The 18,789-nt window shown below is 30.4% G+C and overlaps 1 non-coding gene across 1 annotated transcript; it reads right to left on the bottom strand.

Annotated features, from left to right (window-relative positions):
- Positions 1 to 4,322: 4,322 nt before the first annotated feature.
- LOC128282460 (small nucleolar RNA R71) lies at positions 4,323 to 4,427 on the bottom strand. Its single transcript, XR_008272737.1, has one exon. It is a non-coding gene; the product is annotated as a small nucleolar RNA R71 (small nucleolar RNA).
- Between the last annotated feature and the right edge of the window lie 14,362 nt (positions 4,428 to 18,789).

Raw genomic sequence — 18,789 nt, forward strand, 5'->3', positions numbered from 1 at the left:
GCCACCAAATACAGCAGATAATTAAACTGGCAACACTTTTTCTACAACACAGATCCCATCCCAATGCACATACAAAATTAACATAGCCAGAATTACATGTCACACATGCTCATATAACATATTATAATTACACAGTACATAACATACTTAACATATATCTTACCATACATGCAAACATATATCAAATTTTACACTAACAAAATAATAGTAATCATGTTTTACAGTCCAAATTGTACCATACAGACCGTACGGGAGACCCACATAGGACTCGTATGACATACGCGTGCTTAGGGAAAATTTTTAAATTTTGGGCCTACATGCCCATATGGCCTACTTGGCCAGCCCAATTGCCCAGGCCGTGTGAGACACACGATCTAGCACATAGTCTGTCACACGACACATGGCCTACCACAAGATCGTGTGGTATCGAAAGTCCAGATTTTTTACTTTCGTTTGTAAAAACCACCACAAGACTCCCAGAATCTAAAATCTTCATTTAACACACTCAAATTAGTAACAATTATTGATGACTCCACAAAAATGCCCATATTCGGCTTCCAAAAACATTAAAACATCTGGAGCACCAATTTCCTCTTAATCCTCTCCTATCAGTACGTAAAAGAAACAATTAAAATTTTGGTTCCACGACATAAATCCTAGAATACAAAATCTCGACTCTACGAGTAATCACAATATTCCCTGATAATATAATTGTGACAAACACAACACCCAAATACAAATCCAATACGAAAAGAGCAAAAAAGCAAGAATGTTGATAGGATTTACTAGCTGATTAGCATCTAAAAAAATTAGCAAAAATGCTCTCATAGGAATTCGAACACATAACCTTAAGCACAAAACAAAGAATTTAACCGCTAGAGCAGACCACATCACTTTTGTCAGAATTCAACAAAAGAAGTCATATACTATGATATTGTAAACTTTAAATTATATAAGTTTTTTTAGTATTTTATGACACATTTTTACTTAAAAATAATATTAATTCTGAGTGTTTAATAATTAATTGGGTGAATTTTGTTTATATCAAGATCATGGGCTCCTCTTTAGTGCTTGCTGCACCCACGAATACTTCATCCATAAGTTCTATGTGCACTCATTGTATGTTATCTACATTACAAAGTTTTATGTATCAATTCAAATTTTCTTATGAAATGCCTTATGTCAAAAATCTTATCAGAGTATTTTTCAATATCACTATAGTTTTGAACTAAAGTATAAGTATTTCTAATACTACAATATTTTCTCTAACTAAACAGTATAACCAAAGCAGTACTTACCAGATTAGCCTCGGAGTCTCGATATTTCATAATAATATTTTTTAGATTTAAACAAAAAGAATTTCTATTTAAAAAATAATTTTCACAAAATTTTGAAACAAAATAACAACCTGAGTTTTAAACTTGGCTCTGATACCACCAAATATAACACATCAAACTCGGCCTAGACGTTATGGCCAGATCTGGAGAGGTTATCATAAATCATTTAAAAACCCAGAATTTGTTTGTCTTGAAAGAAGGTCGTTAGCTCTTGTTATTCAAAAATTTAGTTTATTAGAGAACATATCCTTCTTATTCGATTTGATGAAACTGTTGTTTATATATGTAAATTTTTAAACGTTTAAGTTTACAGTTGAAAATCTTAGTTACGTCCTATTCTGAAATCACGATTTGTAATTGTAAATTCCCCCATTTTGTAGATCAAGTCTAAATCCACCAAAAACGTTTAAAACAGTTAAAATCAAAAGATAAAATCCCAAAAGTTAAAATAATCCATAAAACATCCAAGAAAAACCTCAAAAACAAAAATAGTATAATCACGAAAAATAGAATATTTAACTGAAGAGTTTAACTAAGCTTCATTGCACTGAACCATCCTAAATCTAAGGGTTACCTGAAAGTAAATAGACATATTGAGAGTGAGCTTATAATTTGTGCATAATTTAATTATTTTATGCAACATACTAATCTTGATTTATTTGCTATAGTTGGACCAAAGACTTATGCATAGCTTATTTATTAAAGCTACATGGGCATGAGCCAATTTCACTCTACATGGACAGTAAATGCAAGGAAAGTTGGGTCATGAAGAAATTAATTTGATCCAATTGAAGTTGGTGTAATTGATGAATAAATCTGGCAAGCATTTGGGTTATCAACCAGTCTAAATAAGGGAGAATCAAGCCCAATTCGGCAAGGGCATTTGGGCAGCTAAAAATTCACCTTTGGGAGATTTATTGGAGGTCTCTACAATTGCAAATGAATTAGAAATCAGCATACAATCTTTACCCTTGAAACGTCCACCACCTTGCTTGATTCAAACATAATTTCATGCATGAATCAAGCAACTAAATAACCCCCTATTTGCACAAATTATAGCTGTCTATTAGAGCAAGAAACCTAAGGGATTTTAAGTTATTTTTAGCAAACATACTAGCCATCCATCCACTATAAATACTACCTTCTACACCCCTCAAAAATCATCCCTCAATCATTCTTTATTTCATCCTTTAATATACATCCATCCATCTTCTCATTTCTCTCTAACTTTCATTCTTTTCCACTTATACCATTTCCCTATTTAGCTAAGTAATTCCTAAAGAAAAAAAACTTTCTCTTGGCTGACCACCTTGAGGAGTAGTTTGTAGAGGAGCATCTGTGAGAATTGGAGGAAGCCTCCACGATTAGTAATCACACTATCAAAGAGTTTTTTCTTCCTTTTTTCTATTCCTTAATTATTCATTATGTTTGCAAATTGCTTTGTTGTTTTTTCATTGATGATGATAGCTTAATTTTGTTTAGCTAAAATGATTACATTTATTTAATAAAGTTCATTGAGTTATGTTCATGATGTTTTGTGCCTCAATCATTTATGGTTTCAATTAAACTCAAGTATGTATTTCATTCATACGTGATTGAATGTATTAGAATTAGTTGAGCAATCTTAACCAGATGATGATTAATGGACATAATAATTGAAAAGAGCATGCTTAATTTAGATCCTAACCTTACTAAATTGAAAGTTCATAATAACTCGAAAGAGCTTTATTATCTTGCATAGTTTTTAGGTTTATGTGATTAAATTGTTTCAAACCTAACCCGTCTCTGTTACTTCACATGAATTCTAAGAAACCCTTAGAATATGATCAGTAAAATGCATATTTTTCTAAGTAAAAGATTCCAAAAGGACTTAATTTTGATTTCAAACTCATGAAAGATCGAGTTAACTTGGATTATTTTTCTGGAACATTGTAAGCATGATGAAAATGAACCAAGTTAAATAATGCAATTATTCTAGCCTATGCATGTTATCATTGTTAAAATCTTGTGAATTCTGCTATTAAATCCATCTCATCCATTTTAACCATTCATTTCATTTACATTTAGGTTAACTTGCATTAAGGATCACTTTTCATCTAGTCATTTATTTTTTCCAACACTCAAAATTATTGTGTTTTTCTTACCAAATTATTAATATTAATTTTAACAAATATTGATTAACATATACAATCCTTGTGGAGACAATAACTCTTATACTTACTTATTACTTGATAGCGACCGTGTACACTTGTACCAACCACACGTTACAAGTTTTTGGCACCGTTGGCGGGGACTGTTGCCTTAATCATTTTTTTGTGAATTTGTTCTTTACAATTTGGTTTTTGTTATATTCTATTTATTTCTAACTTTACTAGTTAATTTTTTAATTCTTTATTCATTAATTTTTTGTGATTTCTTATCATGTCTTCAAGAGCATAGATCGAATCGTCGATTTACTCCTTGTAGACCTAAACATCGATTGGCCATTTAGGCAATGAAGACGAGAAAGATTAACCCAGAGACAATCGTTAGAAATGGACCTTGAAAATCAAAATGATGTTCAAAGAGAATGTAATTGCTAATGCTCATAATCCAATCCTTATTGATGATGATAGGGATCGAGCTATAAGGTAGTACATTGTACCGTGTCTTAATGAATTAAATTTGGGAATTAAGAGACTAGAGATCGAGGCATCGAAGTTTGAATTGAAACCTGTGAAGTTTCAGATGCTTCAAATAATAGGCCAATTTAGTGGAATGCCCACAGAAGATCCACATCTTCACCTTCGATTGTTTTATGGAGGTAAGCGATTCCTCTAAGATGTCTGGTATAACTAAAGACTCATTGAGATCGAATTTTTATGTACTCGTTGCGAGATCGGGCACCAGCATAGCTTAATTCATTTCCATCCAATTTAATTTCTATTCAGAAAGAATTAGCTTAATGCTTTTTGGTAAAGTACTTTCCACCTAGCAAAAATGTTAAGTTTCGAATGAGATCACCACTTTTCAGTAGATGGATGATGAGTCCCTATACGAGGTATGAGAAAGATTCAAAGAGCTACTGCGTAAATGCCCTCACCACGGGATTCCACATTGCATCCAATTGGAAACATTTTATAATGGTCTTAATGCGCACATAAGGTTGGTGGTAGATGCTTCTGCAAATGGTGCTCTCTTGTCGAAGACTTATAATGAAGCTTACGAGATCATCGAGAGAATAGCTAGTAACAATTACGGGTGACCGAAAAATCAAGTAGCTTCAGAAAGATGAGTAGCTGGAGTACAAGAAGTAGATAACCTTACTTCACTCTTAGCCCAGGTATCTTCTATCTCTTCAATGTTGAAACAGATTACTATTAATGGTTTATGCTATGTTGCAGCTCAACCACCAATCCACTACTAAGAAGGTGGATCGAACAATAATTACATGCAACATAGATCAAATCAACCTCTTGATTTCAATCAACAAGTTTAAAAACCACGGGAAGTTGAAACTTCCAATAATTTGGAGAAGTTGATGAACGCATACAATGTTAAAAGTGATGCATTGATTCAAGGCCAAGCAACAACATTGGAGAATTTGGAAAATCAAATGGGACAATTAGTTAATAAGCTTAAAAGCAAACCCTTGTACCAAGCAACATAGAAAATCCTCCAACAGCCAAGTCTTCTAATAATCTTAAAAACTTATTAAAAGCATACATGGCGAAGAATAATCCAACTTTAAGAAATTTGGAGAACCAGATGGGGCAATTAGCCAATGAACTTTGAAATAGACCACAAGGAGCTTTGTCTAGTGACACAGAGAACCTAAGAAAATCAAGTAAGGAGAATTGAAAAGTGGTCACTTTACGAAGTGGAAGGACTTTAGAATCCAAGGAAGTTTAGGTTGAAGATGAACCTCCCAAGAAAAAGGAAAATCAACCAAAAGTTGAAATTCCTGCACCAGAGAAGCTAAATTCTGTAAATTTTGAAGAGGTAAAAATCTAAACTAGTGAATTATGATAAGTTAACCCCTTCATTAGATGTAGATATATAGGAAGAGCTTTCCATTCCAAGCCGAAGTTTTACAACCTCCATACTCTCAAAGACTCTAACAACATAAGCAACAATAGGATACCCAATTCAAGAGAATGTTGGATGTGTTGAAACAATTACGTATCAACACTCCGTTGGTGGAAGGAGCAAATGTTGAACTATACAAAATCTATTAAGGAATTTCTGTCTAAGAAAAGAAGGCTCGGCGAATTTGAAACTGTAGCCTTGACTACAAAATGTAGCCTATTTTTTCAGAACAAGTTGCCTCCTAAGTTGAAGGATCTAGAAAGTTTCACCATACCTTGCAATATTGGAGAATCCTATTATGGTAAGGCTTTGTGTGATTTAGGATAGAGTATCAACTTAATGCCTACATCTGTGTTTAGACGATTGAGTATTGATAAAGTCAGACTGACTACAGTTACACTCCAACTGACGGATCGATCTTTGGCATACCTAGAAGGAAAGATCGATGATGTATTAGTACGTGTTGATAAATTCATATTTCCTACTGATTTTATTATCTTAGATTTTTGAAGTAGATAAAAAAGTATCAATCATCTTAGGGAGGCCTTTCTTGGCAACCTATAGGACGATAATCGATGTACAAAAAGGTGAACTCACCATGCGAGTTCAAGATGAATAGGTGACCTTTAACATTCTTAAGGCTATAAAATCTCCTAATGAGGTTAAAGATTGCTCTACTGTCTCCAAAATAGATCTGTTGGTTCCAACAAAATTAGAATTCAATTCTTCAAATGATCTATTAAAAGGTATTTCATTTGAATCTCCACATAAAGATGAGGATGAAACATGTTTGGAAGCTAACTTCGAAGGATTCAGTTCAAAAGCTCAATTTCAATCATTAGAGCAATCATCACATGAGCACAAGAAACTCAACCCATCAAGAGAAGAGCCACTCGAGTTAGACTTATTAGTTTTGAAAAGGTCATTAGATACTGGAAGAATTCTATCGAGGGATGGAAGAGATTATTGATCCAATATCGAGTATTTGATTCTGAGAAACTCGATTCTCAATGGGAAAAAACAAGGATCATTTATCATACCATTGGAATTCAGTGGGTGGAACTTATACCAAAGAAAGAATATAAAATAAAAAATGAGTTGATTTCATTAAGGAACATCACAGGTAGGCAAATTTATATGAATGATAGAAATTCGAGCAAAGCAAAACAGAAAGACCATTTCCTAATACTATTTTTTGATCAAATATTGAACATAATTGTTGGGCAACATTATCTCTTATTTATAGATGGATACGATTGGTATGATAAATGGTCGTTTCACATCGCCTTTGTCAGTGACAATCATCAATAACATTAAGGGAGTTCTCTTCACTCTCTCTATTGTTAATTTATTTCCAGTTTTTTTTCTTATTTGAATAAATGGCATGATTAGAAAAATCTTCTTGAATTAGTACATTAAATTAATTCTATCTAACGAGATTGGAACTTAATGGGAACATTTGTGACCCCTCCAACCTTTCCTGGAAACTTAATTTAATGTAATTTTCTGAGAAAATTTTCTATATAGCTTAAAAGGAATTTTTTTTTTCAATTTAAAGTTTATCTTCATTTTTTTAGTTTTAAGTTCAATAAGAGGGTCAAGTTTTCCCAAGGTTTAATCATTTTATTTTTGTCAAAAATTTTATTTTAGTACAGGTAATAAATTTTTTGCATTTTTGGGCTCGAGGCCCAAAATAGTGATAAGGAGAAAAATATCCAACACTCACTGCCTCTTCCCTTGCCGCAGCATCACTTTCCCATGCTATAAAAATCTCGGTAAAAAGGGGATGACACAAATTAATAAAAGGGGAGGAATTTCTTTTATTTCTTTTTCTTAGTATTATTTTTAGTATATTTTTATTTACTTAGGAATATTTTATTTTATGCATATAATAAGTTGAATAATTTGCAAACAAGAATAAATTAAGCTTAACGTCTCTTCTCTAATAAAAAGAGAAGTAGTGTGGTAATATGAATGAACATGTCTAGGATTGGATTATTAAGAAAGACTTGGTACTTAAGCAGTCTTCATGACTCATCTCTCTTTTTTTGCTATCCTACCTGGTGTTCAGTTCTCATTCATTACTTTATTTACACAATGAGGACATTGCTTCTTTTTAAGGAGAGAGTAGGGCAATATTTGCATGAATTTTAATTTTTTTTAAGTATGATTCAATGTTTACACATAAGTATGCCGAAATAAAATGATGTTCAGAAAAAAAATTGTTCATAAGTTAGCTCAAATGCAAGTATGATTTCTAGTTTTATCTGAGTTTTTTTTATGTTATCTTAAGTTATAGAATGCTTGTATGTTCTTAGGTCTTAAGTAGTCTTTTTCCATGAAAAAATAATTTCCATACAAATAGACATGCATGAAGGTTTAAGTCCTTATAATTGATTTAGTAACTTTCTTGAGGCAAAATCCTAAGAGGCATAAGAATCTAAATATGATATAAGTACATTTTCTTTGGATCCTTTGAATCTTTCAAGCCTACCATATGAATTTAGCCCTTGAAACCTTAATTTGAGCCTTTAAATCTCTTTTATCCTATTTTTGCACCTATATTAACTATACTTGTCTTGGTGATCATAGTTTGAGGAAAAATTCAAAAAGATGTACATGTTCTTCGTATGATGTTCAAAAAAAATAGAAAATCTCTATTCAAATATCAAAGCAAAAAGAGTAAAATAAATACTCAAAATATTGAGAAGTATTGTTGGGCATAAAGCTTCAAATTAAGTTTGGAGGTGGTAAACCTCGTTAGTAAGAAGGATGTACCTCGAAAGGATCCAAGGAAAAGTTAGGGTTAAGATTATTGAACCTAAAAATTTACTTCTCTTTATCCCTACCTTAAGCCTAGCCCTATTACAACCCTATAAAAGACCTATTAATTTTGATAATTATGTAAACTACATTAGTGGAGAAGAATTGCTAAGTTCAACAAATGATGACCATTAATTACATCTTGTGATTATTCTGTCTAATTAATAAGGAAGCTTTGATTGAATGATGAATGTTATGTATGACCTTGAAAAGCATGCACTCTATGACTTATTTTAGCATTTTTCCTCACTTAGTATAAAACTATGTGAGCGACCTATCAACAAAAAAAAAATTATGAGCATGACTTTGTTGATGTACGTTTATGTGCAAAAGTTTATTCTACTTAGGGATTCTATTTAAACTTATTGTGAAACTACTTTACCTAAATTTTTACTTTGCATTACTCGGGACGAGCAATGGATTAAGTTTAAGGGTTTGTAAACTTTAAATTATATAGGTTTTTTTAGTAGTTTATGACACCTTTTTACTTAAAAATAATATTAATTTCGAGTATTTAATAATTAATTGGCTTGTAACACCCCTCACACGTATTCAACGCCGAAATAGGGTTACGGAGCATTATCGGACTTATAAAACAATTAAACATTCACTTTACATACATTTTCACATTTCATACAGTTATCATTCAATCTCAATCAATATGTCCCTAATACGAGCCTACGGGGCCCAAAACATGCATTGGGAGTGGTTTGGGACTAAACGGATAACTTTGAAAACTTATAGAACACTTAGAAAATTTTTCTCAAAACAAGGGACACACGCCCGTGTGGCCCGGCCGTGTGTCTCACACAGCCAACAAACACGCCAATGTCATAGGCCGTGTGGACATTCGAAATGGGAGCACATGGCCATGTCCCAGCCCGTGTCCGACCTTGTGTAACTCTCTAACTTGGGTCACACGGCTAACACACACGCCTGTGTGGCTAGCCCACATGCCTTAAAAATGGCCATACACACCCGGGTGCCAGACCGTGTGCTAGGCCGTGCCAAACCTGGAGGGTATACTGACTTATGCCACACAGCCAAGTCACACGCCCGTGTGTGAGGCTATATGGGGACACTGACTTGATTTTAATTTCAACACCAGAGGACACACGGCTGTGTAACATAACCGTGTGCCACACACGGCTGAGACACACGCCCATGTCTCTGCCCGTGTAGACAAAAATAGGCTATTTACCAAGCCATTTTGCCACCCAAACTTGCATGTTCCTACACCATATCAATTGGCACCAACATATAGCATAAATAAGCATCTAAACCAGCCAATTCAAATGTAAATCATGCACATTTTATACTTTCATTCTCTATACACACTAATCACAAAACATGTCATACCATTTATACCAAATTCATATTTATAATTTAACTTGCTAGACACTTCCAATCATGCATCACTAAACATCAAACTCACAAGCATATAACTACTCTAATATCAACCAATTAACCTTCACAATCTTTATAATCCACAAACATCACGTACCTATCCATGAACTCACAATCCAATCTATATATATATATATATATATACATAATTCAAACATACCAAAACAAGTCAACTTATATGGAAATATTCAAAACCAAACTTAGAACATTTACAAGCCAACTCAAATGGCAAAATTCACTACCAAAACATAACCAATATGACTAAAGTCGCTATACATGCCATATACTTAAAACATAAACTCAAAAGTAAGAAACTGATAGTTGGATAATGTGATGGAGTCTCTGACGATCCCCAAATCCGAACTAGCTTTGAATTCACTATCAAACACATAGAAATACACAAAGTAAGCTTTATAGCTTAGTAAGTTCATATAGCATTTATATCAACTCATCAATAAACTCAAATTAGCCAAAAACATAACATAACATATCTCATAATGAATCACCAACCTACCACATTTACATCCACCAAATTAGATGTAATTTCCATAATTTTTCATCATTTCAGTGTATTACTCAGTTCATGTACATACCTGTACCTTTTCGTATTTAACTCATACTCATTCTCATCTTTGACATATTCGTTCAACCATTCGGAATATTTTTTGATACTCGGGAAACTCGCATACTTAGTGCCAAATAAATAGTCGAAGCTGTATTAATCTCGCACACTAAGTGCCAAGAAATATATAGTTGAAGCTATCTCAATCTTGTACACTAAGTGCAAATATGTAACTGAAGCTATCTCAATTTTGCATACTAAGTGCACATAATTAGCCAAATCATCGTTGAACACGACTGTAGTCTCGTATACACAATTTATGCAATATTAAATCATTTAAAGCATAATTATAACATTGATTATTACATAGAACTTACTTCAGATGTAAAAATGACGAAACAGGTCGATTAGTCAATAACTTTCTTTTTCCTCTGATCTAGATCCGATTTTCACTTTTCTTGATCTATATGTAATTAAAATTAACTTATTTAATTATCTCACTATTCAATTTAGTCCAAAACACTTATTAAATCACATTTACACTTTTTCCCCAAATATTTCATAACTTTTACAATTTAGTCCTTATTTCATAAAAACACAAAGTAATGCAATTTAAGACTAACTCATGCTAGCCGAATTTCTATAGTACACATATCAGCCCATATTTTTCATTTATTTCACATTTTAACTACAAAGTTTTCATATTTCACAATTTAATCCCTAATTTACATTTTCACTAAAAATCACTTAACAAAACCTGTATATCTATTAATAAGCATTCATAATCTATCAAGAAAATTCAAACCTCATGCTTATTCATCAATGGAAACATTCAAAATCTTTAACAGTTTTGCAAAATAGCCCCTGGGCTTGGAACAATCTCAAAAACATAGAAGTCATTAAAAACGGAGTCAAAATTACTTACCAATTAAGCAATGCAATGGCCGAATGTTACAACCCTAACTATGGCTTCTTTTCTTCTTTAAAATCGGCAAGGAAATGAATGAATGAAAATTTTATGTTTTTGTTTTAATTATTATCATGTATTTGCTAATTAACCTATTTACCCTTTACTAAAACATTAACATTTCATATAAACCATGTCCATCTTTGACCACTCATGTTTCAAATGGTCTATTTACAACATAAGGACCTCCACTTTAATATTCCATGGCTATTTAATACCTTTAACAATTAGAACATCACTTTTGCACTTTACGTGATTTAGTCCTTTTTACCAAATTTACTAATCAAACAATACAATTTCTAAACAAAAATTTCACACAATCACTCAATCATACTGTAAACATTTAAATTATAATAAAATAAATATTTTGAATTCATTTTTGTGGTCCCGAAACCACTGTTCCGATTTGACTAAAAATGGGTTGTTGCATGGGTGAATTTTGTTCATATCAAGATAATGTGCATGATTTAATAAAGAATAAAATTTTGTGCTATTTTACATTAAATTTTTGCATAATTTAATTATTTTATGCTACATACTAATCTTTATTTATTTGTTGTAGTTGGACTAAAGACTTATGCATAGTTTATTTATTAAAGCTACATGGGCATGAGCCAATTTCACTCTACATGGATGGCAAAGGCAAGAAAATTTGGGTCATGAAGAAATTACTTTGATCCAATTGAAGTTGGTGTAATTGATGAACAAGTTTGGCAAGCATTTTGGTCATCAACTTGTCCAAATAAGGAAGAATGAAGCCCAATTCGGTAAGGGCATTTGAGCAGCTAAAAATTCACCTTTGGGAGATTTATTGGAAGTCTCTACAATTTCAAATAAATAAAAAATAAGCACACAAACTTTGCCCTTGAAACCGTCTACCACATTACTTTATTCAAGCATGATTTCTTGCATGAATTAAGCAAATAAATAACCCCCTATCTCCACAAATTATGGCCAGCCATGGGAGTGAGAAACCTAAGGGATTTTAAGTTATTTTTAGCAAACATACTAGCCATCCATCCACTATAAATACTACCTTCTACACCCCTCAATAATCATCCCTCAATAATTTTTCATTTCATCCTTTAATACACATTCATTCATCCTCTCATTTCTCTCTAACTTTCATTCTTTTCCACCTATCCCATTTCCCTATTTAGATAAGTAATTCCTAGAGAAAAAACTTTCTCCTGGCCAGCCACCTTGAGGAACAGTTTGTGGAGAAGAAGCTATGAGAATTGGAGGAAGCCTCCAAGATTAGTGACCATACTATCAAAGAGTTTTTTCTTACTTTTTTCTCTTCCTTAATTATTCATTATTTTTGCAAATTCCTTTGTTGTTTGTTCATTGATGATGATAGCTTAATTTTGTTTAGCTAGAATAATTACATTTATTTAATAAAGTTTATTGAGTTATGTTCATGTTGTTTTGTGCCTCAATCATTCATGTTTTCAATTAAAGTCAAGTATGTATTTCATTCATCCGTGATTAAATGCATTAGAATTAGTTGAGCGATCCTAACCAAATGACGACTAATGGACACAATAATTAATAAGTGCATGCTTAATTTAAATCCTAACCCGACTAAATATAAGGTTCATAATAACTCAAAAGAGTCTATTATCTTGCATATTTTTTAGGTTGATGTGATTAAATTGTTTCAAACCTAACCCGTCTCTGTTACTTCACATGAATTCTAAGAAGCCTTTAGTTGAATATGATCAGTTAAATACATGTTTTTTCTAAGTAAAAGATTCCGAAATGACTTAATTTTGGTTTCAAACTCATGAAAAATCGAGTTGACTTGGATTATCTTTTCCGAACATTGTAAGCATGATGAAAATGAACCAAGTTAAATAATGTAATTATTCTAGCCTATGCTTGTTATAATTGTTATAATCTTGTAAATTTTGTTGCTAAATTCATCTCATCCATTTTAACCATTCATTTTATTTGCATTTAGGTTAACTTGCATTAGGGATCACTTTGCATCTAGTCACTTATTTTTTCCAACACTCAAAATTATTGTGTTTTTCTTACCAAATTGTTAATATTAATTTTACAAAATATTAATTAACATATATGTCCCTATAAAGGCGATAACTCTTGTACTTACTTATTCCTTGATAACGACTGTGTACACTTACACAAACCACGCGTTACAAATATTGGGGCGTTACAAGATTTTTCCTTCTAATTTTCAGCCTTTTCCTTCTAAAAAATTTAAATCCAACTAAAAATGCTAAAAATCAGGAGGAAAAATTCGATTTGTCATTCTTCTATTGGAAAGGGATAAAGATAACGCGAAATCACAATTTCATACAATCCTTTCTTTATATCTATTTTGGCCACCTATTGACTTAAGGATCTAAAAACATTAACTTAATGTCCCTTCACAACAATGCACTAACAACGATGTACGGGGATCTGGAATCGAATCTTGCAAGACTCAAAGGATCTCCAAAATATTGTGCATTGTCGTGTAAGGGTGTGACCAAATCCTCTAAAATGGAAATTTTTTTATTTAGGTATCTTTATAGTTTATAAAATTTTAAATTAATAATGGTAAAATTGTATTTTGACCTCTTCAAAATGATAAAAATATGATTTAATTATTTAAAAATTATAAAAATATAAGGTATTAAAATGGTAAAATTGCATTTTTACTATCTTAAAATATATAATTTAATTTTGACCCTCCAAAAGAATTTTCTAGTTTCTCTCTTGACTAAAAGCAAACGTTTAGATTTCTTTGTTGGATGGAGGCACTCCCGCTTTAAGAACTCGTTAGCTCTTTAGACTCTTGATAAAATTACTTTGTGAATCCACTCAAACTCTTGGTAAAGTTGAAAAACAAAACCCGAGGACGAAATCGAACATAAACACCCTAAATCTAAAATTTAAATATGTTGAAAATTTCTCAACTTTAAATAAATAACATTTCGAAGATTTCTCAAAAAAAAAAACTCTCAATAACATTATTATTATTGATGGGTATTGCTATGGTGAGAAATTTAGACTAAAATAAGTTATATTTACACATTATAATAAAATGTTATATTTGAATACAATTTATTAATTATATAGAATGATAATAATTGAAAAACAAGTTATTAATCTAATAATTTAAAACTAAATATAAAAGAAAGCTCCTTTGGATACAGGATTCTTTTCGATTAGAATTTTAATTTCATTCTCTTTATAATGCATAAATTGAGATTTATTTTATAATTTCATTTCTAACATAATTTGGCTTTATATTTTATAAACTTATTAGTTATACTAAATAGTTAATATTATTAACTTTTTATTATAATACTACGAGATTATATATAATTTGAATGCTCTATAGGTCAAATTTGAGTTTGCCTTTTGTTGACATTATAAGACAATAGTCAAATTTCAATTTTGAACACTATACTATATTGAAAGTTGAATTGAATCCATATATTTTAAGTTTTAACATAATGGTCCATGTACTTTTATATTGTTAATAGTTAGCCTAAATAATTAATATATAATTAATATTGTTAAATATTTCAATTATAATGTTGATGTAATTTTTCTTAAAACATTATTTCAACAAAAATATTACCATGATGAGTTTAAATGTGTGCTTTTAATAAGAATCATATCAATATTTTCAACATTACTTTTTATTATACTAGAACCAAGTAATTTTTAGAAAAATTTAAAATGTGACATCTATTAATTTAATAAAAAATTTAAAAGTGATAGAAAATTTTAAGTTTACTAAACATAGAAGGACATATAATATATTTTAAAATTTAAATTTTTACTTTATAATTTATTAGTCCGAGAGATTGGGATTTTTTCTTGTTATTCTATTGCATGTTGTTTAAGTTTAGAAAAAAGTGCATGAAGTAACATCGTCGCCAGATTCATTATTTAAAAATGAAAAATCAATGAATTTGGTAGCGATGTGTCACTTCTAAAAGTTTTTATCATAACAATGTGAAAAAAAAAATAGTTGGACTAACGTAATCTAGCAGTAATGTTATTACTTGGTCTATTTTATTTTCCCAATTTTGGCTTAAATTATTAGGCATTAGTTTCACAAACCGGGAAAAATAAGAAAGCAGGAACGAATATTCAGAGAAGAAAAGAACATGAAGAAGAACAAGTTGGAAAGGATGAGTTTAATTACAGCATTAGTATTTTTTAAAAAAATCAAATAAAATAAATATTTTAAAATTCAAGATGAAAATGCTATTAGAAAGGGATAATATTCTTACTTCTTACCATCTTTTCTCTAGCATTTTATTATTAAATGATATCATTACTCAAATAAAAAACACCTAACAATGAGAGAAAAATATAGTAGGAATAAAAATACTAAAAAAAGCAAATAATATAATCCAAAATTTCCATTTATCGTAATTTGTGTCATATTAGGGATGAAGTTAAATGATCCTTGAGAATGAGCATTCTTTTATTTATTAATTAAACATGAAACGGGAAATTTTCTAAAATTTAAATTGAATTACGAATAGTTAAATGGCTTATGGATTAAATTGTAGAGGAAAGTAAAGTGGTATGTTAAATGTAAGGAGGAAGAATTTAATTGATTGAAAATTGATAGGGATTAGTTGAGGAATTGGCCAATGCCCTTGGGAGTAAATTGACCATGTTTTGTGGAGAAAGTAAATCATCTCCTTGGACCTTTGTGTGAGAGCAAAAGAAAAAGAGAAGGTTTCTTCTCCAAGTCGTATGAAGCAAGGCCAAATTCCTTGAGTTAAGGTGAGATTAGAATGGAAATTTGAGTTTATTTCAGAAAGTAATATTCTAAATTAATTATTGATTATTTTATTTATTTTATTTCCATAATTTTGAATTTTTTAAAGTAAAATTCTTTAATTAATTTTTATTAAAGATAATTTACATAGTTATAAATTAAAAAATTTATAACACCACAAACTTAGTCTAAACATTATGGTTGAATTTAGAGAACTACACTAAACTACTTTTAAAACGTCCAACATTAAATAATAAAAATTCATAGATTCAAAGTCAATTTAAAGAACATAAGCACACTGTAAGTCCATCTTTAAAAAAAAACAACAATCCAAAAAGAAATATGCAATAGGATAAATTCAAATAAAATAATATAGTAAATAAATGGAGATGACTGAGATCCCGTCACGCCAATGTACTTAAGAATTTAACTTAAGAATTCAGAGTAAGAGTTTATCCAAAACAGTTAACAAAATTTTTTAGAGATGGGATTTAAACCCCGAATCTCAAGCACACAATTAGGGCTCTAACTCATTGAAGCAGATACTTAATTCTTAACAAAATTTAACACGCAAAAGTTCAAATTTTGGGACATTATAAAAATGGTTTACATTTCATAAATATTATTTAGTCTTTTTTATAAAAATGTATTTTATTAACAATAATTATATATTAAATGCTTTATGTACATCACAGGTAGGGATGGCTCTAGGGGGTGGTTGCCCCATTAGGAATTTCCAGATTTTTGAATTATATATATAAATTATCATTTATCTTAAATTTAGTGTTCACATTGTATAATATTCGCCCTTTTTGGGCAAATGAAATTTCTTATAATTAGTCCCTTAAATCATAAAGTTATATTTTATATTAACAAAGTATTTTTTTAAGTTTTTAATTATATAACTTTAATAATAATAATAATCAAATATTAGTGTATGATGGGTCTTGAAAAACTAAATTTAGAGGCCCAATATGAACTTTAAAGACAAATTCTAGAATTAATTGATTTGGTCCATACTCATACATATTATGTTAAATTAATAACTTTATTGTATTTTGATTTGTATGTTTTGCTAAGAAATTATCTTCCTCTAGTAAAGTGACGATACTGCTGAGAGAAAAATAAAGAAGTTTGATGCTAAGACTAAGAGCACAGAGTAAAAAAATACAAATTATCTTCCTCTCGGCTCCTTACGCGAAAAACCTCTCCATAAATATTTTTGTATAAATTATGTTCTTTATTTATTTGACTTATTATTTTTTCCCTAAAATATTATTGTTTAATATATTATTACAGTCTTCAAGCTTTTGGGGTGGAAGATATCTGTAAGTTTATGAATGATTTTTATCCGGATGATTTTACGGAGCAAGAAAAGCTACACATGAAGATTCAATTGGAGCATTTTCAACTTGATACTCATCAAAGCAAGGGGTTGCAGAAAGTTTCTATAGTTGCTGAGTTGTGTCAAGTGCTAGGCAAGACAAATAAGTCAAGTATTTATCTTTTTCTTGATAGAATTCTCTGTCTTATGCTAACTCTTCCCATGTCTATTGCAACAACCAAACGAGCATTTTCAACCATGAAAATTGTGAAGACAAGGCTTTACAACAGAATAGAGAATAATCTTCTTTCAACTTACTTGGTGGCATACATCGAAAAAGAGATAGTTTGAGAATTTTCCACTAATTCTATCATTAATGAGTTCGATTTTAAGAAAAAGTGAAGGGCGCAATTTATGGTGCCTAGTATTGAGAAATAAGACTCAAGTCAAGCTTTTAAATTTAATTTTTAGAATTATAGTGATATTTATGAAAATTTAGTATAGTATTAGTTATTATTTTTTGCATATTGGAAATAAATATTTAATTTTATATAGTGTGATTTTTTTAACTTTTTTAACAATTAAATCATTCATACTTTTTAAAAACCATTAAATTGATTTGTTTGATAAAAAAATATTCTAGAAGAATTAATATCTTTTAGGTTAAAAAAAGTTGTTCGGATTTAAAACTTTTACCCTTAAAGTAATTATGAATTCGTCCCTGATCACAACTGAGTGAAGAGTAATAAATATGAAGTATTTTTTTTACTAATAAATATGAAGTATTTGAATGTAATAATGATATGGTGAAATATATAAACCCCATCAAATACATGAGTTGTTTATTCAGTTCAGGAAAAGATAAGCAAATGCTAACAAACAGAAGAAACGAAAATGAGGTTTACAATGTCATACAAACTTTCTTAATTTTAAAACAATATTAACAGATTTAAATTTAATTTTATTGGATAACAGCTTTATAGAAACGGGTCATATACATCTACCATTTAAAATATAAGAAAAGAACCCGGTTCTTTTCGACGACAATATGATGGAATTAATTACTGTTTGGTCTGACCAAATTCACAGTTCAAAGAATACGTATACCATGGGTCCAAGCACTTATAAATAATGGTTCCACTCAAATATATAATATGGTCAGTGTGGAACTATAGCCACAAAGACTAACCAAATACAAAATAATATAATGATTTGAAAACTTGCATTCATAAAAAAATTGTGCAGCTTATATACACTGCTAGCAGTTTCATACTCTAATAGTCAGTCTACAACTGGATGAACTAACAGACTTAACTGATCTGTTAGTTAACAACTAACAACTAAGCTGAGTTTTTTAATTCTCAGTCTACAACTGGATGAACTTTCTACTTCTTCTCAAAGAGGAACTAATTAACAAGCCATTGGAATCAATATTATTTTAGTCTCTTATAAACACTACAAGTGGCAGAGCTAGAAAAAGAAATTTTAGTGACGGAATTAAATTGTATATTTTTGCGATAGTAAAAATATAATTTTTTTCATTTT

The sequence above is a fragment of the Gossypium arboreum genome, chromosome 1 (assembly GCF_025698485.1).
Source record: "Gossypium arboreum isolate Shixiya-1 chromosome 1, ASM2569848v2, whole genome shotgun sequence".
Lineage (NCBI taxonomy): Eukaryota > Viridiplantae > Streptophyta > Magnoliopsida > Malvales > Malvaceae > Gossypium > Gossypium arboreum.